Raw genomic sequence first — 25,250 nt, forward strand, 5'->3', positions numbered from 1 at the left:
TCTTTCTTCTTTTTGGAGAAAGGCCTGGATTGCTATAAATTTCCCTCTGAGCACTGCTTTCGCAGCATCCCATAGATTTTGAGAGGTTGTGTCTTCATTATCATTTGTTTCAAGGTAGTTTTTAATTTCCTTCTTGATTTCCTCATTGACCCATTGGTTTTTTAGTAGCATGTTGTTTAGTCTCCATGGAGTAGGATTTTTCTCTTTCCTTTTCCCATGGTTGATTTCTAATTTCATGGCATTGTTGTCAGAGAAGATACTTGAGATAATTTCTGCGCTCCTAAATTTATTGAGATTCGCTTTGTGTCCCAATATGTGGTCGATTCTTGAGAATGTTCCATGAGCATTTGAGAAGAATGTGTATTCTGCTTTTTTTGGATGTAGTGTCCTGAAGATATCAATTAAGTCTAACTTTTCTATTGTTTCCTTTAGGATCTCTGTTGCTTTATTGGTTTTCTGTCTAGAGGATCTGTCCATTGATGTGAGGGGGGTATTTAGGTCTCCTACTATGATTGTATTCTCATCAATATCTCCCTTTATGTCTGTTAATATTTGTTGTATGTATCTGGGTGCTCCTATATTTGGGGCATATATGTTGATGATAGTAACATCCTCTCCTTGGATGGATCCCTTCATCATTAAATAGTGTCCTTCTTTGTCTTTCTTTATGTCTTTTGTTTTAAAGTCTATTTTGTCTGATATGAGCATTGGGACTCCTGCTTTTATGTCATGTCTATTGGCGTGAAATACTTTTCCCCACCCTTTCACTTTCAATCTATATGTATCTTTTGTCCTAAGGTGAGTTTCTTGTAGGCAGCATATTGAAGGTTTTTGCCTTTTTATCCACTCAGCCACTCTGTGTCTTTTGATTGGGGCATTCAGTCCATTGACATTTAAGGTGATAATTGATAGATGATTATTTTTTGCCATTTGAACCTCGTGTTCCAGTTGATTCTATGGTTCTCCATTCTTCCTTTTTTTTTTTTTTTTTTTTTGGTTGGATGGTCTCCTGTTATTATATGCTTGAGTGTATTTTTTTTTCATTTTTTGCAAATGCAATATTTGGTTTTGGCTTGTGGTTGCCCTGTTTTTTAAGTATGCTAACCCCTTCCCATAATTGTGTGTTTTAGCCTGATGGTCCTGTAAGTTCAAACACTTCATTACTATATTAAAATTAAGAAGGGAGACATACATATAAACAAAAAGGGTTATTTACCTCCTGACATCCCTTGCCCACATTTTATGGTTTTGATGACTCTTTTTTATTTTTTTCTTTTTAATTTTATTTTGTTTGAAGCATGTTCATGATTAAATCTGTATGCTGGCTTATTTGAGTGACTGCTCTCTGATTGCAGTTTCCTCAGTCCTAGTTCTTCCTCTTCTTCTTCTTTTTTTTTTTCTTTTCTTTTTTCTCCCTTTCCTTCCTTTCTTTTTGGTTTAGAGAAGCCCTTTCAATATTTCCTTTAACCTGGGTTTTGTGTTGCTGTATTCTTTAAGTTTTTGTTTGTTGGGAAAAATTTTTATTTCCCCTTCTATTTTAAATGATATTCTTGCTGGATAGAGTATTCTAGGTTGCATATTTTTTCCTTTTAGCACTTTAAATATCTCTTGCCATTCCCTCCTGGCCTGTAGTGTTTCTGTAGAGAAATCAGCTGATATTCTTATGGGGGTTCCCTTGTAGGTAACATTCTGTTTTTCTCTTGCTGCCTTTAGGATCCTCTCTTTATCACTAACTTTTGCCATTTTTATTATGATGTGTCTTGGTGTGGGTCTATTTGGGTTCAGTTTGTTTGGGGCCCTCTGTGCTTCTTGTATCTTGAACCCAGTATCCTTCAGATTTGGGAAGTTTCCATTGATAATTTCTTCAAATATATTTTCCATTCCCTTATCTTTTTCTACTCCTTCTGGAATTCCTATTATGCGTAGATTGGCCCGCTTTATATTATCCCATAGGTCTCTTATATTGCTTTCCAGTTTTTTGATTTGGTTTTCTGTCTGTTGACTGGATTGAGTGATTTCCATTATTCTATCTTCCATATCACTGATTCGTTCTTCTGCATTATTCATTCTGGTTTTTACTGCCCCTAGTTCAGTTTGCATCTCTGCAAATGAATGTTCTAGTTTTTCTTGGCTCCTCCTTATATTTTCTAGTTCCTTTCTGAGGGTATCTGCATTACTGTTCATATCTTCTCTTAATTCCTTCAGTATTTTCACTATTTCTCTTTTGAACTCCAGGTCTGTCTGACTGCAGAGATCTGTTTCATTGTTGACTGTTTTAGCTGAGTTCTCCTATTGGTTTAACTGGGGGTGGTTTCTCAACTTCTTCATCTTGCTTGTTGTTTTCTTTCTCCTGAGGGAGTTGTACTCTCCGTGATCGGGCAGTGTTTGCCTTGTCACTGCCGTGGAATATTTCCTGAGGGCTGGTGTTGTTGGTCAATCTTTTTTGAGGCAGTGTGGCTTTTCTGGAGTGTTGATGGGGCTAACAGTGTTTCTTTGAAGCAAAGGAGGACTTCCTGAGGGCAGACAGGACTGGGAGGTCCACACCACGATGGTAGCAGATTTCACTTGGTCATGCAGAGCTTGCTCTGGTGTTTTTAGGCTGTGGGGTTCTTGCAGGGGGTTGGCGGTGTTGGGCAGCTGCTCTTCAGGGGTGCATCACCCCCTGGGGGCTGGAGCAGCTATCTGGGTCACTGAGAACCTAAGAGGCTCTTCCCTAGGGTAGCCCAACTCAGAAGGACAGCTTGAGAATGTAGGTGGATCTTTTCACAGTCTGGCCGAGCTTGTTGCAGCTTTTCTGGGCTGCAGGGGCTCTTCCAGGGGGCTGGTGGTGCTGAGCAGTTATTTCACGGGAGTGGGGCACCCCCTGGGGGCTTGGACGGGTAGCAGGGCCGTTGGAAACTGAAGAGGCTCCTCCCCGGGGCAACCCGACTCAGAAAAACTGTCCGAGAATTAGGCCGATCTATTCACAGCCTGGCTAGGCTTGTTCTAGCTTTTCTGGGCTGCAGGCCTTTTCTCGGGGGCTGGTGGTGTTTGGTGCTGCTCTGCGGAAGTGTAGCCCCTCCAAAGGGCAAGCAGGCCTGTGCGGGGACAGCCCCTGCGGTGGTAGGCTTCAGGCAATTGTTGAGGCCAGCCCTCCTGGATGGCAGGCAGCCCCAGGTCTGTGAGAATCTATGGCGTGGCGGGGGTGGGGGGAGGGGATGCACTGGGAAGCACAGCTTTCAGCTAGCTAGCGGGCCTGTAAGCTTGCTGTGGCGTGGGGGGTATTCTGTGGGGACCCACCCCTTCTTTTCTCCCCTCCCCAGCACGGGCGCAGACCAGGCTCTTCTCCCAGGTTCCCTCTGATGTGGCTTTCCACTTCCCCGCCCCTGGAGTATTGCTCCCTTCCTCTGCGACAGCTTTGTTTTCTAGTCTCCCAGGCAGTCTCTGCCCCGTCAAATGGTTTCTAGACCTCCCAAGCAGTTTCTGCTCTGCCCCGCCCCCTAGCCGGGGACTAACCTCTGGAGCTGAGGACTCGGTGCCCAGCCCCCACCCAGGCGTCCCGGGCCCTTTCTCTGGGATTAACCTTCGGAGGCGAGGTCTAGGTGTTCAGCCCCCACCCCGGCGTCTCCCGGCCCCCTCTCGGGGACTAACCTTCAGAGGCGAGGTCTTGGTGCCCAGCCCCCACCCAGGCGTCCCCCAGCCCTTTCCCGGGGACTAACCTTCGGATCCGAGGATTCGGTGCCCAGCCCCCACCCAGGCGTCTCAATTTTTGGTGACTGTGCCTGTAGCTCAGATGGTCCGTTGGGTTCTTGATCGGCTTTTCCGTACTCCAACTTACTGCTACACTCTTCTCTGCATCTGGAGATTCCTCCGGTTCGTTTGATCTTTCGCCTAGTAGGTGACTTTCCAGGGTGCGGGATCCCTTTCTCCTCCTCAGTTCCCTTTCGGGAGCGCCAGTCCCGCTCGGATTCACCTTCTCTCACTCTCCTCTTTTCTCCCGTTCTGCCCAATAATGTCACGAACTTCTTGCCGTTATTGGAGTTTAGGGTCCTCTGCCAGCGATTGGTTGCTGTTCTGTGGGAGTCATTTGTTCTGTAGATGTGCTTTTTTTGTTGTGTTTGTGGGAGAGGGCGAGCGTGTCCTCCTACTCCTCCGCCATCTTGTCTCCTCTCTCTGCAATTCATTTTAAAAGATCCTCAGTGTAGCAGTAGGTGCCTAAATCTAGAAAGCCTATTTTCTATAGGCTGTGTAGGAGACAAAACTATCATCTGAGCTTCAGCTATGGTAACTGTTTTGCTGTGATTGGTGAAAACGCTTTCTTCTCATTTAATAAGTAAAAAATATATACCCATCAATTCTTCTCTCACTTGCGCAATACCAAGGTAGCATTTTAAGATGATGAAAAATGAGTCTTCAGGCAGCATGATGCAGCAAAAAAGAACAACAGACTGAAGTCAGGAGGTCTGAACAGTATTCTTGGCACTGCCACTTTGTAGCTGTTCATTGAACCCTGGAGAAGTCCCCAGCTTCTTGTCACTGACCTTCCCTTTGCTCATTTACAAAATGAAGTGATTGAACTCAATGACCTCCAAGGCCTTTCCTCCAGTATTCTATGATCTATGATCCATCCCTCAAACTATGACCATAGGTGTCCTCTGCTTTGACATTTTAATATGTCACAGCACTTGTGCTTATTTTCATTCATTATATTACTATTCAAAGTTCAAATTCATGAAGCTATTTTAAGGATATCAGAAAAATAAATTAATTTTAGTTGATATTTATGATCCTGTTAGCACAGTATTTGTTATTAAGGTCACATAAAGAACTAATCATTCCCAATCTGATTCCAGAGGCACAGTGTATATTACATAAATCATATTAATGTGAATGTGAGATTAATTTCAAAAAGAGACAAATTACATGCTTTGCTTAGTATTTACATATTAGATGTTATGAATTTATTTCTTATTCATGATAATAACTTTAATTACAATAAATTTGGTTTATATTCATGTAGATGTCACATACTTTTGGAATTTAGCAGTTATAATACATGAATAAATGGCCACTAGCCTTTTACTCTCATATTTCAGATGTAGTTACTCAAATGAATAGTAACAAAATTAACAAGCTATGAAACTAGGAAAAAAACAATCCAGTAGTTTCTTTTTATTGATTTTGTCACAATATCAAAATATATAATCTCTTACCTCTGGCATTTATTTAGTAATTTCATCTCATGAATTATTTATTAACAGCCAATGGCCTAACTGGAAATTATTTGATCTGAGTTCAACACTTGAAGAAGAGGGTTTAAGAGGGCTGGACACTGAATGAAATTAATGTTCCTATTAAATATTTATGCCCCTCACCTCTCCTAATTTTGATGAGAGATAATATGATATGAGGTAAAGGATTAAAATCAAAGAATCAAGCCACCAGAAAACTGGGATTGAAATCTCAGTTGTACCACTTAAAGTAGGCTTATTTTAGGCAAGTTTCTTAGCCTCCTTATATCTGTAATATATAGAGAACATTCCAGTGTGATTCCATTTGTGAATATACCTGGAACTCTGTAGGCAATCAGTAAATATTACTTGGATATGGATTTGCATCCTTTGTCTTCAGTCTAACTCCAACCTTCTATATTTTTAATCCCTTCATTTTACGACTGCTCTATTAGATGAAACACTCCTCCTGTATTGCCTCTCTTCATGTTCTCATTCATTCACTATGCAGACCACTCCATGCATCCCTACTTGGTCATCTAGGCTCCCAGCTCCAAAAGAGTGGGTCTTTTGACACCCACCTTTGGAAGCAAACCATCCTACTTCCTCAGGCTCTTCCTGAAGAACTTTAACTGCCTACCCTCAACATGTCACCATCCCTTGATGACAGTGACATCCTCAAAATACTGCTTAACAAAATTCTTCCTTCTCCAGTGTTTATTACTACTTAATTGGACCACTGAGCTAGCTTTCTCACTGGCATCCTCTATTTTCCTATAGTCCATCATTCATATTGTCTCTTGATTCATTCCTGAGTCACTCCTCATATCATTCCCTGGCTCAAAGACCTTTAATGACTTCTTAAGGCTAATGAGAAATTCTAACTGTATTAGATATGGGTTTTAAAGGCCTCCATTAATCTGGCCCAAATCTACCTTTTAAACTTAATCTCTATATCTATTTGCAAACTTTTTATTTTAGTCAAACTGAACTGTTGCTTGCATGCCTTCTTTCTTTCTGTCTTTGTAGTAGTATTTTTATTCTAACAAGAATCCTTTTTCTCCTAGCCCCATATGCCTAAAAGTTTCTCATTTGTCAGATACAAACTTAAGTTACACCCCTTCCTGATGTTGTCTTGCATCATTGCTGGAAATAATCTCTTCTCACAGTGTGCTGGTTCTCCCTCTTTATGGCCCCCATGACTTTCCACATGCACCTATTATTGAGATAGATGTATTATCTCCCTATGTGTTCCTTGATTGCAGAACCCATATATAATTCAGTTGTGACTGCCTAAAAAACATAGCATAATGGTTTATAGAAAATATCTTTTTCAATAAATAAATAAAATAATTCTGTCTTATTAAAACAAAACATTTTCCCATAAACTTTGCTGAAAGGGTATTTGCTGCAGGAAACAGAAATTTATGATATCTATAAAAGAACCCCAGTGGAGCTAAATTTGGCAGGAAGAGTGAATTTATTATGAATGTGTAGGACATTTCAAGTACTGTTTGGGCTATAAGTAGCAGGACTCAGGGATGGACTGTAACCAAAGGCTGGTACCCTTGGGGAGACTGGGAAATCACTTCTATCCATCTCTCATTTATGATTCTCTCTGAGGTCTGGTATTATTTGATCTCTTTCTCTGAAAACTGACTTTTTGCTTTCCAGCCCATAGTTCAGATCTTAGCTGCAAAAACTTTCAAATTTTCACTTCTTTTATTAAAGAATATCCTGCTACAACTCAGATCTCTGTTATAATTCCACATTCCTAGGGAAGGACTCTAGCGTACCTGCCTTGGATAAAGTATCCATCTTTAATCCTGTCATCTTTGATTAGAGAGCAAAGTCACATTATCAGACATTTCTAGATGAAGTGCCCTTTTCCCAAAATGCACAAGATTATAGTTTGCATCAAGTCTCCTGGTTGCACCCAGGAATGTCTGTAATAATTTTATTTTTAGAAATGAGTAACCCCTTCAGAATAGTGTGTGCATGGCACAAGCACCCCAACCGGTGGCCATATCAGTGGCTAGATTTCTAAAGCAGTCTACAAATTATGATAATTTATAAGCCACTATTCTCTAGTCTTACATAGCTGCTAGTTCTTCAAAAATATTCTTCTGGAGTACTCTCCTTTTGCATTTTGTTCCAGATGCATTAATCCAATAATTGGAGCCATTACTATTGGTAAGTTCCAGCCAGAGTTATAGCTTTTGATGAAAACTTATGAAATCATTTTGATTGCTTGAGGCTGTTTATCTTTGAAATTGGCAGATCACTTTTGACACTGAACCAGTTCCAGAAATAGTCCCTCATCTTAAAATGAAGATAGAGTCATCTAGCAAGGTATTAGGAATCATTATTCTTCCATAGGCTAGAGGACAACTGACCTCCAATGTAGAATTTCACAAATTTGCAAAGGAAGATAAATTAGTCTGTTCTAAATATAAGTTATTTTGGCCATTAAATGCCCTTTGGTTTGGCAGCCAGTTTCAGGCATGATTGGAAAATTTTTTTTAACCTCTACATTTGTCTGCTCCCCTTCTCTGACCAGAAGAAAACCAGGTGAGATGAAATGATGCAAAAACTCAAGTGTTAGAGGAAGGGAGGGGCAGGTTCTTCTTGCATGAGGTGGAGGTGTGAAGCAAGGAACCAAGGTCAGGTTCAGAAGTTGTTTCCTGATGCTGGGAGACATCAAAGGAAGGATAGCATGTCTCAGTTGGGATAGGCGAAGGACTAGATCCTGGGTAGGATTGAATATTGACAACTGAGTGGAATGGGATGAAGGGGAGGCAGGCAATGAGGAAATCTGAGAGTGAGAGGTAATGGAGCAATCAAATGAGTGGTAGCCTATTAAAAACTCAGTGGGACAATATTGACAATTGAAATATAATATCCAGATTTCTGTTTATCCTTTATATCTGCTAGTAATGGATTCATTTGCAACAACTGAAACTTTCAAAGAAGAGTGGATTTATCCCCATAAACACAAATTCCAGTGTGCACAAACCTGGGCTGGTAAAAGTTCTATGATGCCATCTGGGATCCAAGGTCTTCCTGCCCTTCCCCTAAGCAACCCTCAGAGTATAGGCCTTTCACTCGTGATGGTCACCTCTTGGTTGCAAAATGGCTACTGTACCTTCAGAAACTTTTGTGTCTGCATGCTAAGCAGAAAAAAATGAGGAGGATTAAAGGACTGAGTCTGTGACTACCCTGAATTTAATTGAGACACTGTTAATTAGCAAGAAGAAGAGAATAAAACTGAGAAGGCAACTAGAGATACTTGCCTAACCCTTCTCTTGAGCAGGTAAATCTATGAATCTATGTCTTTTTTTTTTCCATTAAAAGATAAAAGATTATGAAATAAGGGTAGTGTACAGGTTTATATCCTATCCTGGGAAGTGAGGTTTGATATTGCCTGGGCTAATCTGACTTAGTTTCTACTTAACTTTTCAAAGCCAAGTAAGCCTTACCAATGGTTTAATCCAAGGCCCACAAGCCATTATAACTCGATCCCCTGAACATTAGTCTTGAAAGAGGAAGAAGACAGAGAGTAGCTAAGAAACACGAATGTTTGTGGCAAAAATAACCTGTCGTGTGGTGTGAGTAACATGCACAAAACTGGTGGGTAAGTGATGAAAAAGAGGCAGCCATAGTGCTGGGAAAAAAATTACAAAGGACTGTGTCTGTGGCTCCCTTTGTTTGGAATTTTTCTTTCTATAGTAATAAAGAACTTGTGAGGGGTTTTAAGCAGCAGAATACATGAAGAATAAGGATTCTGAAGAGGTGGGTGAAGTGATGGCAAAGAGCATGCATGTTTTTTATCCAAGTATTAACTCTGAACATTTGAACTCAGAGTGAAAACTTAAAATATAAATAACCCTTATAATGAAAGCTATCACATTGACTTCATAGGAAATCAGTTTATGAATCAAATATTGTATTTTGTCAGAGTAGTTTTTCTTTATATCCTTACCTGAATTTAAAGTGTTCTATTTCTTCTGTGATTCAACTTTTTTTTTTTTAATTTATTTTTTTTATGGCTGCACCCGCAGCATATAGAGGTTCCCAGGCTAGGAGTCAATTTGGAGCTACAGCTGCCAGTCATAGCCACAGCCAGAGCAACACCAGATCCGAGCCGCGTCTGTGACCTAAATTACAACTCATGGCAATGCCAGATTCTTAACTCCCTGAGAGAGGCCAGGGATCGAACCTGCAACGTCATGGTTCCTAGTCAGTTTCATTTCTGCTGTGCCATGGGAACTTTTCTTCTGTGTTTTTAGAAAGAATCACAGCTTAGTACTCATTAATATCCACTGGAAAGTAATTCAGTTTGGTCCAGAATTGGGAGAAAAAACATGTATCAGAAAGATCTTTGTTCCACCAGCAGACTGAATTTACATAAGCACTAAAACTATGTCAGATCTGGGGCCCAGAATTTGCTATTTTCTGTTCAGACAACTGGAAAAACTGCAAACTCTTCTGGGAACAGAATTACCTCCTATGTTTGAAATAGCGCAAATTGCAGGTGTTGACCAAAGACACATTGCCTTTTCCCCAAAAAAGTGAAGGCCCAGATCTTTACACCAAGCCAAGACCATAAAAAGCATCGAATGAAGGCTCTAATCAATTTAACCTTCTTTTCCAAGAGAGAAGTCGAATATGTCCCTGTCACTTGAATTTTAATTTAAGAACAGAGTACACAAAACTTTATTTATTTTGTTTAATACTAGTTCTCAAGATGTGTAGTTGTCTGGGAAGCTGTGACAGTTACTTGGAAAAATATTATGTTGTTCAAAAGACCTAGATTTCTAATCTGCTGGTTTATGGCACAAACTGTGTTAACTCAGGAACTTAACAATTTTCTGGGACTCTGAGTTTCGCCTATGACATGGAATAAATTTCTTTTGCCTCCCTTCAAGAATCCTTTTCTTTCGAGAAAGATTAAATTTAACCTTTGAGGCTACTCACCCAAAATGTGAGCAGAGAAAGCAATTTCCTGAGTAACGTGATCTAAAAAGTAGATTCCTCTGAGTATGTAGTTAAATGAAATACATAACCATAAATTATAAGCCCGTTAAATTCCAAGCAACATAGTATGTTTTATGTGACCCGGAGAGTGACAATGAAAGCAAACAAGCTTCATTCATGTTCAGAAAAAACTTTAATGCCTTTTGTTACATTTTATTATTTTGAATCAATTAATTACCAATTAACACTTAAGTCTAGATTTATCAACAACCAGAAACATTATAAACAAAACTTGTGAAGGTGAGAAACCAGAACATAGAATGGTTTAGATGAGGTTTGTGAGTGAAAAGGAAACAAGCCTCCTGTTTTCACCTCCAAACTCTTAACACTTGTGTGTTTGCTTTAGTTTTCTCAGATCCAAAGTAACAATGACATTTCTCCAAATATTGTACTGTATTTTAAAACCTTTCAGCTTTATGATAGTCTCAGCAAGGTGGTTGTTCCCATTGGCTCGTCGAAATTTCTGGGAAGTTTGTCTAAGCCACAGGAAATCAGGGGAAGGATTTTACCAGAACTGATAGATGCATTCAACGTTTGTTTGCCCTAGCAGTATTTCTTCTAAAAGAGGGCTAAAGCAAAATGGTGGTTCCTCAGTTTCTCATGGGGAAAGAGAAAGAAAGATTTTGAAATTACCTTTTTAAGCATAGTAACTTTGCAATAAAACAAGACAGCTCATTTTCTGCTGATGCTTTTAAAACCCAGGAGGGTCCTTTTGAAAGAAACATGGCTATATAAGCCAAATCCCAAAGTGTCCCCTACCTTTCCCTCTAATGAGGCCTTCTAAAGGAAATCATCCAAATAGGACCCACAGCTCTGTGTATGAAGATATTTGCTACAGGATTAGCAGGAATGGAAAGCAGCTAAAGGAAACCTGGGAAAAAACCTAAATGTCAAAGTGTTTGAGAAGGCTTAGTTTTTAGGTTGAGAATTATGATACTTCCATTAAATATTATTTATTAAAAAATAAAGTAGCATTTGAACGAACTTCCTCACACAATAAAACTTAATACTTTTATTGGGTAAGTGCTGCTTTTTGGATATCACAATGCTTAGAAAACATGAAGAAACATGTATATGAGTGCAGTGTGTGTGTTTATGTGTGTGTGCATGAGTAGGGGGGAGAGAGAGACTGTTGATGGTATGCTTAAGTCTGTGAGATGCTGGCAAAATATTATATATGGAGTGGTCATTGGTAAATATTGAGATATGCATAATGGTGGGTTTTTAAAAATTTGTTCTAATTTCAGAGAATCAACAAAGCCAGCATTGGTGAGTTGGGGAAGACACTTCTTTAGCTCAGAAGCTGTACAGTGTGATTTAGGGAGAGACACGACGCACTTCTATGGGTTTGGCCATCTTTCATCTCCCCTGTACTATGCTTCTGGACAGAAACTTTCTAAGGCTAAGGGGTCAGTGAATGCAGCCTGGGAAGATTCACATCACCTGTCTATTGTCACATATCATCTTGTGTAGACCTTTTCTTTTTCAAAGACAAGTAGAAATATAAAATGCAGTGAGATTTATGAAAAAATAATGCAAATGAAGCAAGAAGGAGCATTCTGAAAAATGAAAAACAAAAACAGATCTCTGGAATTGATTGATCAAAAGAACCAGAAGAAACCTTTCTGGGTATTTACAATAGAATAAGCAAAGATGGTAAATAGAATGGAGTGAAACAAGTATAAGAAGAAATCATATTGGGGAAAAAATGAAGAGGAGGAACAAAATAAATATGCTGAGATTAAAAAGACAATAAAAAGAGAGAAAGGGGTAAACTGAGATATGCACACTAAAACTCCCTAGAAAAAGTGAGCATAACAGAAAAAAAGTGAGTGATATCAAAATCTAACTTGCATATTCTCCCAAAATAATGAAAAAAAGTAGAAAAAGGAAAAAAAATATTAAAGAGACAGAGAAGTTTTAATGTGTGAACACTGTAGGTGTCCCTCGGGTATAAGCCAGATAAAACAAGGCAAAAATCCAAAAATAAAAATATAAATTAAAAAAATTAGTGGCTATAATTAATAGTTTTAAGAAAAGAGATAATTGGGTTATACAAATGAGTCATATTCTTTCAAGAAACTTTGATGAGAAGAGAACCATATCACAACACATTTTGTATAATTAAGTTAAAGATAAAATTCTATACATATCTACACTGCTGCCACAACCATAATAAGAAACACTTTACCTAGATAGGTTTTTCCTTTGCTACTAGATGTCTAAATACCACTATTGAGAAATTATTCAAAAAATAATCAGAGTTTAAAGGGTAAAGGGCACAAGTCAAGCATTTTGTTTTAAAATGAATTGGTCTTTGTGGTCAAAGCAACAGGAAAAAGTAATCAAATTGATAAAAACTCAGAAAAGACACAATATACCTGTCTTGAAAAACTTAGAGGTAAAAAATACATATTAAATTCCTTGTCAGCAGAGAAGTCAAGGGGTGCTGTCTCATTCTAAATTCCAAAAACTATTATTTAAATATGGGTTTTATAAAATTTGGAGGTACCACAAATTGATTAATAATAGTATATGGAATAGTATGTATTTTTAAACTTAAACATTCTTTTATTGACCATTTTTAAAAATTCAATGAATTTTATTATATTTATAGTTGTATAACCATCATCACAACCTAATTTAGAACGTATAAATCCCAAACCCCCAGTCCATCTCTCCCACCCAACTTGTCCCCTTTGGTAACCATAAGTTTTTCAAAGTCTGTGAGTCTGTTTCTATTCTGCAAATCAGTCCATTTGTATCTTTTTTTACACTCCACATGTAAGTGATAGTCTATGATGTTTGTCTATCACTGACTAACTTCACTTAGTATGATAATTTCTAGGTCCAACCATGTTGCTGCAGATGCCATTATTTCATTCTTTTTTATGGCTGAGTAGTATTCCATTGTGTATATTTACCATTTACCACATCTTCTTTATCCACTCCTCTATCAATGAATATTTAGGTTGCTTCCCTATCTTCACTATTGTAAATAGTGCTGCAGTCAACAATGTGGTGCATGTATCTTTTTTTTTCTGTTTTTTAGGTCTGCACCCATGGCATATGGAAGTTCCCAGGCTATGGGTAGGAACTGGAGCTAGAGCTGCTGGGCTGCGCCACAGCAATGCAGGATCTGAGCCACGTCTGTGACCTACACCACAGCCCACAGCAATGCTGGATCCTTAACCCACTGAGTGAGGCGAGAGCTCGGACCCACATCCTCATGGATCCTAGTTGGTTTCATTAACCACTGAGCCACAAAAGGAACTCCCACATGTATCTTTCTGAGTCATGGTATTCTCTGGATAGATGTCCAGGAGTAGAATTGCTCGATCATATGGGATTGCTGGATCATATGTTAATTCTATTTTTAGTTTTTTGAGGAAACTCCATACTGTTTTCCGTAGTGGTTGTACCATCATACATTCCCACCAACAGTGTAATAGGGTTCTCTGTTCTCCACACCCTCTCCAGCATTTATTGTTTGTAGACTTTTTGATGATGGCCATTCTGGCTGGTGTAAGGTGGCACCTAATAGTAGTTTTTATTTGCATTTCTATAATAATTAATGATGTTGAGCATCTCTTTATATGTTTTTTGGCCATTTGTATGTCTTCTTTGGAAAAAGGTCTGTTTAGATCTTCTGCCTATTTTTTGATGGGGTCGATTGTTTCTTTTAATATTGAGCTGCAGGACATGTATGTGTATTTTGGAGATTAGTAATCCCTTGTCAGCTCGTTTTAAAATATATTCTTTTATAGTTCATGAAAAATACCATTCATAATTTGATAGGGATTACATTGAATCTGTAGATTGCCTTGGGAAGTATAGTCATTTTGACAATATTGATTCTTCCAATCCAAGAGCATGCTATATCTTTCCATTTGTTTGTGTCGTCTTTCTTTTTTTTTTTTTTTTGTCTTTTTGCCTTTTCTAGGGCCGCTCCCATGGCATATGGAGGTTCCCAGGCTAAGGGTCTAATTGGAGCTGTAGCTGCCAGCCTACACCAGAGCCACAGCAACACGGGATCCGAGCTGCATCTGCAGCCTACACCACAGCTCATGGCAACGCTGGATCTTTTAACCCACTGAGCAAGGCCAGGGACCAAACCTGCAACCTCATGGTTCCTAGTTGGATTCGTTAACCACTGTGCCATGATGGGAACTCCAATCTTTGATTTCTTTCATCAGCATGTTGTTGTTTTCTGAGTACAGATCTTTTGCCCCTTTAGGTAGGTTTATTCCTAGGTATTTTATTCTTTTTGATATGATGGTAAATGGGATTTTTCTCTCTGATTTATCTTTCTGATCTTTCATTGTTAGTATATAGAAATGCTGTCAATTTCTGTGTATTAATTTTGTACTCTGCAGCTTTACTAGATTCATTGATGAGTCCTAACAGTTTTCTGGTAGTATCTTTTTTTCTAGGATACTTTCTAGGATCATGTCATTTTCAAATAGTGATAATTTTGCTTCCTTTCCAATTTGGATTTTTATTATTTATTTTTTATTCTTTGATTGCCATGGCTAGGAATTCCCAAACTAGGTTGAATAGAAGTGGTGAGAGCAGAAATATCTTTGCCTTGTTCCTGGTCCTGGCAGAAATTCTTTCAACTTTTCACCATTGAGAATTTTGTTAGCTGTGGTTTTGCCATATATGGCCTTTATCATGTTGAGGTAGGTTCCCTCCATGCCCACTTTCTGGAGGGTTTTTATCAGAAATCAGTGTTGGAATTTGTCAAAAGCTTTTTCTGCATCTATTGAGAGGATAATATAGTTTTTATTCTTCAGTTTATTAATGTGGATCTTGAAGAATATATGCATGCCTGGGAAAATCCCACTTGATCATAGTGTATGATCCTTTTAATATATTACTGAATTTGGTTTGCTAGTATTTTGTTGAGGACTTTTGCATCTATGTTTATCACTGATATTGGCCCATAGTTTTCTTTTTTTGTGGTATCTTTGTCTGGTTTTCATATCAGGGTGATGGTGACCACATGGAATAAGTTTGGGAGTGTTCCTCTGCAGTTTTTTGGGAGAATTTAAGAAGGATGGATATTAACTCTTCTCCAAATTTTTCATAGAACTCACCTATGAAGCTATCTGGGCCTAGACTTTTGTTTGTTGGAAGTTTTTTAATCACAGTTTCAATATCACTACTTGTGATTGGTCCATTCATCTTTTCTATTTCTTCTTGGTTTAGTCTTAGAAAATTTTAACATTTTAAGAATTTACCCATTTATCCATTTCTTGTAAGTTGTCTGCTTTCTTGACATATAGCTACTTGTGATCCTTTATATTTCCAGCATTCTTTTGATAGCCTTTTGCATGGAAGATTTTCTTCCATCCTCTCACTTTCACTTGTATGTGTCCTAGAACTGAAGTGGGTCTCTTTTTGATAGCATATATATATGGGTCTTGTTTTTGTAGCCATTAAGCCAGTCTATGTCTTTTGGTTGAAGCATTGAGTCCATTTACATTTAAGGTAGTTATTTATATGTATGTTCTTACTGCCATTTTGTTAGTTGTTTTGGATTTGTTTTTGTTGGTCTTTTTTCTTCCCTTCTCTTGTTCTCTTGTGGTTTGATGACTATGCTTAGTGTTGTCTTTGGATTGAATTTTCTCATTCACATGTTTATCTATTGCAGATTTTTGGTTTGTGGTTACCATGAGGTTTTGACATAGGAATCTATATGTACATATATACAAGGTTGTTTTAAGTTTATTGTCTCTGAATTACAAATTCATCTCCAGTATCCTGCATTTGTTCCCTCCTTTTCTCACAATTTTTGGTTTTGGTAGCATATTTGTGTGTGGATGATCTCCTATTTTTACTATATGTTTGCCTTTACTGGTGAGCCTTGACATTTGTAATTTTCTTATTTCTAGTTGTGGCCTTTTCTTTTCCACCTAGAGAAGTTAATTTAGTGTTTGTGGTATATGTCATTTAGTGGTACCAAATTCTTTTAGCTTTTGCTTATCTGTAAAGCTTTTGATTTCTTCTTCAAAGCCGAATGAGATCATATATTGATAATGTCACTATCTTTGCTATTATGGAACTTTTAAAAATGAAATCATATAATCACAATCATGATAGACAATACTTTTATCATCACTATGAAATTACTATGATCCACTTTCAGTCTGTTCCTACACTTCAACCTCAGGGACTAGAAACTACTCATCTGCTTCCTCTCACTAAAATTTACTTTTTGTAAAAGTTCATATAAATGAAATAATACAGTATTAGTTTTTAGTGTCTGCCTCCTTTTACTTAAAATATTTTGAAATTTATGATTTTTCAGGTTATTAATAATTCTTTTCTGTTGGTGAATATTACTTGGCTATACCACAGTGCTTATCCATTCACCAGCTGATGGATATTGTTGTATGATCTAGTTAGAAGCAATGGCAAAAAAAGTTTCTATGAATATCTGAGTATGAGTTTTCATTTGTGTTGCAAAAATGCCTGGGTGGGAGTTCACTTGTGGTGCATGGAGTTAAGAGGCCAATGATTTCATTGTAGTGGCTTGGGTCACTACTGTGCCCATGGGTTCAATCCCTGGCCCAGGAACTTCTACATGCCATGAGCATAGTTTTCTCCAAATAAATACCTAGGAGTGGGATTACTGGATCATACTGAAGTTCCATTTTTAGTGTTTTGAAGAATCTCCATACTTTTTTACATGGTAGCTGCACCAATTTGCAATCTGCCAACAGTGTAGAAGGGCTCCCTTTTCTCTACCTGTTCTCCAGCATTTATCATTTTTAGAGTTTTTAATGATGGCCATTCTAACTTGTGTGTGGTGGTACATCTTTGTAATTTTGATTTGCATTTCTCTAATAATTAGCAATGATGAGCATCTTTTCATGTGACTATTGGCCATCTGTATCTCTTCTTTGGAGAAATGTCCATTTAGGTCTTCTACCCATTTTCCAAATGGGTCATTTTTTGTTGTTGTTATTGAATTGTGTGAACTGTTTATATATTTTGAAAATTAAGCCTTTGTCAGTCACATCACTTGCAAATATTTTCTTCCTTTCCATAGGTGGTTGTTTCTTGTGGTTACCTTTGCTGTGCAAAGCTTATAAGTTTGATTAGGTCCCATTAGTTAATTTTTGCTTTTGTTTCTCTCGCCTTGGGAGACTGATGTAAGAAAACACTGGTATTATTTATGTGAGAGAATGTTTTGCCTATGCTTTCTTCTAGGAGTTTTATGTCATATTTAAATCTTTAAGTGGATGACACGGTTTTCAAAGCCAAAGAATAACTCATAAAGAAAAAGATATATATAATTTGTGAAAATTTAACAATTTATATGTCGTATATACCATATGAGTGAGACTCGGATTCAGTGGAGGTAGGAAACCAGAACAAGAAACTACCAGGGGTTCAGTGGATACTGGAAAAGTGAAAATTTCTATCAAACATGGCTTTGCAATGTATATGGGATGAGATGTAAGTCATTTTTATTTAAATATTAAAGTAACTGATACCCGTAAGTTCCAAGGAAAATCCAAAATCTAACATCTAATTTGATATTTATTTATGCATATAATTTTCCCCTACCATTTTTACTGTTCATTTATTTGAACTAGTTTTGTTTTTAACCATACATTTGTACTTTTTATCAGAATCAACCCTAAGAGTCCCACAATCAAATTATTTAAAATTTGTATTTATTTTTTTATTATTAAAGTGTAGTTGATTTACAATGTTTGTTCAATTTATGTTGTACAACAAAGTGACCCCATCACACTCAGTTCCCTGAGCTGTACAGGAGCACTCCATTGCCAATCCATTTCAAATGTAAGAGTGTGCATCCACCAACCCCAACTCCCCAGTCCATCCTACTCCCCCACCACCAGCAACCAAAAGTTTGTTCTCTGTGTCTGTGAGGCTGTTTAAGTTTCATAGATAAGTTCCTTTGGGTTATATTTTAGATTCCACAAATCAGTGATATCATATGATATTTGTCTCTCTTTTTATGACTGACTTAATTTAATATAAGAATCTCTAGTTCTACCCATGCTGCTGGAAATAGCATTAGTTTTTCCTTTTTAAGACTGAGTAGTATTCCATCACATATATGTATGGAGAAAATGGCCATAGAAAATGCATAAAATAATTTCAACTTTTTAAAATTTACCAAGGCTTAATCTGTGGCCCAAGATATGATCTATCCTGGAGAATGTTCCATGTGCACTTGAGAAGAATGTATATTCTGCACCTTTGGGATGGAATGTTCCAGAAACATCAGTTAAATCTATCTGGTGTAGGGTGTCATTTAAGGCCTGTGTTTCCTTATTGATCTTCTGGCTGGATGATCTGTCTCTTGACGAAGTGGAGTGTGAAAGTACCCCATTATTACTGTTGCTGTCAATTTCTTCTTTTATAGCTGTCAGCAATTGCCTTATATATTGTGGTGCCCCTATGTTGGGTGCATATATATTTACAGTTTTGATATCTTCTTGGATTGAGCCTTTGATTGTTATGTAGTGTCTTCCTTTACTTCTTGAGACGTTAAGGTCTGTATGGTCTGATATGAGTATTTGCTACTCCCACTTTTCTTTGATTTCTGTTTGCAAATATTATCTTCCTCCATCCCCTCACTTTCAGTCTGTGTGTGTCCTTAGGATTGAAGTGGGTCTCTTGTAAACCACATGTATATGGTCTTGTTTTTGTATCCATTTGGCCAGCCTGTGTCTTTTGGTTGGAGCATTTAATCTATTTACATTCATTGTAATTATGTATAAGTATGTACTTATCACTAATTTGTTAATTGTTTTGGACTGTTAATTTGGGTATTTTTTACTTCCCATCCTTTCTTGTTGTCTTGTCTTGTGATTTGCTGACTATATTCAGTGTTGGTTTGAATTGCTTTTTCTTTTTTATTTGTGTGTCCACTATAGTTTTTTGGTTTGTGGTTCCCATTAGATTTTGATATAACTACCTATATATGCATAGAATTGTTTGGGGTGGCAGTTCTCTTATTTTCAAATGTATTTTCCATATTCTTCATTTTTTTTTTTGGTCTTTTTGTCTTTTATGGCTGTATTCATAGCATATGGAAGTTCCCAGGATAGGGGTCCAATCAGAATTGTAACCACTGACCTATGCCAGAGCCACAGCAATTCTGGATCCTAGCTGTGTCTGTGACCTACACCACAGCTCATGGCAACACTGGATCCTTAACACACTGAGTGAGGCCAGGGATAAAACCCACATCCTCATGGATGTTAGTCAGGTTTACTAACTGCTGAGCCATGAAGGGAACTCCTCATGCTTTCTAGTTTTGAGATCATATTTGTCAATGGGTAATCTTCTACCTTTATATTATCTTTGTCTTTACCAGTGAGTTTTCTCAATTGAAAATTTCTTGTTTCTAATTGTGGCTTTTACTTTTCTGCCTAAAGAAGTTCCTATAGTTATTGTAGAGCTGGTTTGGAAGTCCTAAATTCTCCTAGCTTTTGCTTGTCTGAAAAGTTCTTGATCTGTCCATCAAATCTGAATGAGAGCCTTGCTTTCTATTGTATTCTTGGTTCTAGATTCCTCCCCTTAATCACCTTAAATATAACTTGCCACTCCCTTCTAGCTTGCAGAGCTCTGCTGAAAGATCAGCCGTTATCCTATTGGGGTTCATTTGTATGTTATTTGTTGCTTTACTCTTGTGGCTTTCAATATTTTGTCTTTGTATTTAATTTTTGCCAGTTTAATTGATATGTGTCTCACTGTGTTTCTCTTTTCATTTATCCTGTGTGGGATTCTCTGTGCTTCCTCAACTTGACTATTTCCTTTCCTATAATAGGGAATTTTTTTGGCAATAATCTCTTTGAATATTTTCTCTGGCCCCTTCCTTCTTCTCCTTCTGGAGCCCCTATGAAGCGAATATTGATATGTTTAATCTCCCAGAGATCTCTTAGACTCTCCTTAGTTTTTTTCATTCTTTTTTTTCTATAATTTTTTCAGTGGCAGTGATTTCCACCATGCTATCTTCCACCTCACTTATTCGATCTTCTCCACTATCCTGCTGTAGTTTCCTCCTAGTGTATTTTTCATTTCAGATATTGTGCTATTCATCTTCGTTTGCTTGTTCTTTAAATCTTCTAGCTCTTTGTTAAAAATTTCTTATAGCTCCTGTATGTGTGCCTCCATTTCCTGCAACCCCACCCCAATCCTGGATCATCTTTACTATCATCACTCTGAATTCTTTTCCAGGTAGATTGATTATCTCTTCATTTAGTTGTTTTTGTCTTATTTCTTTATCTGAAAACTATTTCTTTGTCATTTCATAATGTCTTTCTGTGTTTATTGTCCCCTTGATAGCAGGTATGTAGATGCAGCAACTGGTGCCTAGTCTTGGAGATCTCAGGGATGGTAGTGGCTCATGTGTACCCAGAGCACATGAAGCGAGCATGGTATTACACTATCTCTCCTGGACCTGGGTGGCTGCTAGGAATGGGGTCTATGTGAGCATTGGCAGGGCTTCATTGTTCATGGGATTGCATTTTTGGCATGGTGGAGGTGGTGCAACACTGGCTCCTGCAACCCCTCCTGCTTCTAGGTAGCTCTCAGGATGATTTCCTGTGGCTGGTAAAGTCAGAACCTGCTCTTGCATTCCCTCCCTTTGTCAGAGAGGCTCTTGGGACTGCTCTCTGTAGCTGTGGGGGAAGGCACCTTTCTTTAGTCACTTCCTTTGTTTGGCTGTCTAAGGAGTGTTCTCTGTAGCCCCAAGGGCAGAGACTTCTCCCTAACTGTTGCTAAAAGGCTCTTTCTGCACCTGTAGGGCCTGCACCATTCTAGCAGTTCCTCCCCATCTCAGGTGGATGGCAGAATGCTCCCTATAGCCAATGCTAGGTAAATACATGGAGCAGCAGGCCCTCCGTACTCCTTTTGCTAGCTGAGTAAAGTATGCTGCTTCTGAGCTCCCCTGCTTGATTATTGGCAGGGATCACAAAGCTTGTACTGTTCTCAAGATCACGCCACAGACCCACTGGGATGTTTGTGACTCCTAGGCACTGGGCACTACTTTTAAATTCACTTTGCCCCTTCACTGGGCCTTTTGCTCCTTCTACCGGCCCTCCAGGCCTTTTGAAACTCCCAGGACCTTTTGTGCTATTTCTGAAACAGATTTACCAGTTCAATGGGCTTTATGCAGCTCTACAACTGCCTAGGAGGCCTCTTATGGACTCCAAGGGTAGTTTGTGCTGTTTCTGAAAAAACTTTCTCCACCCTCTAGGCAAATCTTAGATCTCCACCCACCCAGGAGGCCCCTTGCAGATTTTGAGGCCCACCAATCAAATTCCAAGTAAATTTATTTCCTGTTTATGAACTCTTCCAACCAAAACCTAATGAAAAATATCTGTGCATCACTGCCTTCTAGCTGTAGCTCAAGCTTGAATACCCCATTCAACAAATATGGTTCTTGCAGCATTCAGTGCTCTTTTAAAAGAAAATTTAACAATCATTTTTTGCTATTAAAACATAATTTAAGGAGTTCCCATCATGGCTCAGCAGAAACAAATGTGACTAGCATCCATGAGGATGTAGGTTCAATCCCTGGCCTCGCTCAGTGGGTTAAGGATCCAGCATTGCCATGAGATGTGGTGTAGGTCACAAATGCAGTTCAGATCTGATGTGGCTGTGGCTGTGGCATAGGCCAGCAGCTACAGCTCCAATTCAACCTCTAGTCTGGGAACCTCCATATGCCATGGGTGCAGCCCTAAAAAGAAAAACAAAAAACACAAACATTAATTTATGTCCCTTGAGGGATCTTCCTCTTACCACCAATGCATTGCCCTCACAACTATAATATTCAGCTGGTGCACATTACTTTAGTTGAAGTCCTTGTTTATTGTCCATTGTGATTTATCTATGCTGTTCTGTTTGGTTGATGTTCTGGACATATGTGTGGTTAAATTTTGTTATTGTTTCTTCATCATAGCATTCCTTCAAAACAGATACAGCTTCTGGAACAATATCTTCTACATTTTGATCCATCTCATCATACCCCTACCAATATTTCAGAGGTCGTGCTGTATTGGCACACTGGTCCACTTCCTATTTGGTCTTTCTCTTAATTCATCTTGGTAATGATTGAACTCTTTTCTCAATAGAGCATGCTGCAGCTCTTTCAATGAATGGCTTAAAAGCCAGGGCTGGCTACAATGATTCAGTGTATTAAGTGTAGACTGAGAGTTAACTCCTAGAATCAGCATCCCTGGAGCATTCTTAGACCAACACCATGGCAGACAGGAGTAGACAGTCTAGAGACAGGTTTCCATGTCTAAATGGAAAACAATGAATGCATTAAAAAAAAAAAAACACCACAAAGTGTAGTGTGATGCAGAAGGATAGAAGTATTGCTGAAACTCGACCTCTGTCCACCAGTGCTGAACAGAAATGTGGAGACAGAGTTTTAGGCGAAGGAGAAAAAAGATAACTTTATTGCTTTGCCAGGCAAAGGAGGCCACAGCAGGCTAATACCTTAAAGACTATTCCCTGTTTGGGAAAGATTAAGAGGTGGTTTTAGAGTTTTGGGAGTGGAAAATAGGGTCACAGATAAGGATCAGGGTAGAGGCAAGCTTGCATTGTTTTTCAGAGCTAGTGTTTAGTGGCCCCCCAGTACTAGTTCTGATGGTCCATCATTTTTTCTGCAATGAAAAATGCTCCATCAAGTAGTTACCATCTTCCATTTGCTGGGGTTTTAGTTTTGCAGAAGGGCTCAAATATATTATGCATCTTCCTTGAAGAGGAACCAGGGCCCTATCCCAAGACTCAGTGTTGTCTCTTGATTGCTCTTCCCTGGTCTCTGCATCCCTGCCCTTCCCTGATTAGCAACTGTTTGAACTTGCTTTTTGTAACTCATGGAAGGTCATGGAGGCTGAAGCTTATTCCCTAAAAACAAGAAATGGGGACACAGAAAGTGTGCCCAGGAGCCCAACGGGGTTTCAGAAGGAGTAATTTCAGTCCTGGGGGCCAAGCAGCTGAAATTTATAAGGATCTGTCTCCTATGGCATTTCTCAAAATTTAAAATAAGTCAAGACTGATGATTAGTAAGTGGTAAGACATTAAAAAATCTTGTGTCTAAGGGATAAACTAGTAGAGTTTATATTCTACTTTATATCTTTAATCTTGACTGGTAACTCTTTATTGGATATTTTGATTTAGTTGTAAGAAAGCCAAAACCAATAGTGAACACACGCATTTATTAAGTACCTACTAAATAACACACTAAGGTGTATTGCTGAAAAATAATATCTAATTTTTATGACAACTTATTGTATGCCGGACAATTTCTAAATACTCTTACATTGTTAATTCATGTAATGCTCTAAAAAAATTTGAGACAGTTGGTATTATTACTTTCATTTTACATTTGAGAATATTGAATTTCAGAGAATAAGCATTATCATGTTACATAATTAGTAAATGGTGAGCTAGAACAATATACTCACTTATACAAAATTATTTAAATATCATAGATAAATTTGTATTAATATGCTATCCTTACAGCATTTTTTTTTTTTGTCTTTTTAGTGCTGTACCCATGGCATATGGAGATTCCTAGACTAGAGGTCGAATTGGAGCTGTACCCGCTGGCCTATACCACAACCACATTAATGCCACATCTGAGCCATGTCTGCGACCTACACCACAGCTCATGGCAACGTTGGATCCCTAACCCACTGAGTGAGGCCAGGGATCAAACCTGCATCCTCATGGATCCTGGTCAGATTCATTTCCACTAAGCAATGATGGGAACTCCCTTACACCATTTCTGAAAGTAATATTAATATATTTACTTCACACTATTCTATTACATAGAACACTTACTCAGAAAGTCTGAGTAACTTGCTACCATTCACAGATGTCATGAACTGTAAAATCAGGATTCAAACCCAGGCCAAGACTATAACCTCTTGGAGAGGTATAGGGCTTTTATGAATATTTCTGGAAAGTCATTATAAAGTGGAAACTCGGTCAGGTGCCTGATACTCATCTATGGTAAAGCATATGTGTAAAAGTAACAATAAGGCTACTTTAATTGTATCCTTTGAGTACCTTATATATCTACTTTCTCTTATTCTTAATATCCCTGTGAAATAGGATATGCAGCTGGTATTATCCATCTTTTACAGATAAAGAGACAATTGTTTAGAGCTAGAAAGTACTTTACCCAAGGTCATCAGGCTAACTACATGGTAGAGGAAGGTTCTCTGGCTCTGAGCCCAGGGTTGCTTTTATACCATATCACCCCAGCTTCTTGTAATTAAATCTGTTTTCAGATTTATTTTTTTATGTCCCCAATCCTCTAGCTGTTGACCAGGAATAACACTCCAATCCATTCCATTTCTGGGATTTTGAAGCTATTCTAGTTGTTCCCTGAAAAGTTCTCTACAAGAAGCCTGTGTCATAGTTGTGGTTTAGCTGCTCTGTGCAAAGTTCCAGTCAGGATCCTGGAATCTTAGTGACTGAACCAGCTCTAAGTTAAATGAAAGAAGAATGTATTGGAAGGGTAGAAGCAATTGAGAAGAATAAAGAACTAGAATCAGGAAATAGCCTGGAACCACCAGAAGCCACCAAATCAAAAACTAAACCAGAATCACGCCTCAGGCATGCTATGGTATGAACAGCATTGCCATGGATGTTTACTATCTTCACCATTGTTCTCTGTTCTCCACCATTAGCACTATGAATAATATCTAGGTCCCTTTAGATTCTTGAAACTCTCCTTCATGTTTCTAAACCTTGTGTGGAAAGGTCCCTTTGATCTTAAATCATGTGTTCTTTTTCTAGCTTCTAAGATGGCAGAGTTGGAAATTTACCCTCTTTGGTTTCTCTAGTGTAATGCAGCCCCATCAAGTCAAACAGAAGTCAAAATAAAAACAGACAAATTCCATGAATGCACAAAGAGCAAATGCATACATCTGATAAGAATCTTTCATTGTAGCGGATTTAAACACCTAGAGTTTAAGATTAAAGAAACAATCT

General features: G+C 38.3%; 2 protein-coding genes across 22 annotated transcripts in view; one reads left to right on the forward strand and one right to left on the reverse strand.

Moving 5' to 3' along the window:
- LOC106505748 (uncharacterized) overlaps positions 1–25,250 on the forward strand; it is a 1,225,997-nt gene that overhangs the window by 866,972 nt on the left and 333,775 nt on the right. The window lies entirely within an intron of this gene.
- The window catches only part of LOC106505750 (uncharacterized), a 742,696-nt gene that overhangs the window by 28,921 nt on the left and 688,525 nt on the right, over positions 1–25,250 (reverse strand). The window lies entirely within an intron of this gene.

Source organism: Sus scrofa, chromosome 13 (assembly GCF_054392235.1).
Source record: "Sus scrofa isolate SSC_HxYL_T2T_F1_AM1 chromosome 13, Sscrofa_HxYL_maternal_Yorkshire_Landrace_v2.0, whole genome shotgun sequence".
NCBI classification, from domain to species: Eukaryota; Metazoa; Chordata; class Mammalia; order Artiodactyla; family Suidae; genus Sus; species Sus scrofa.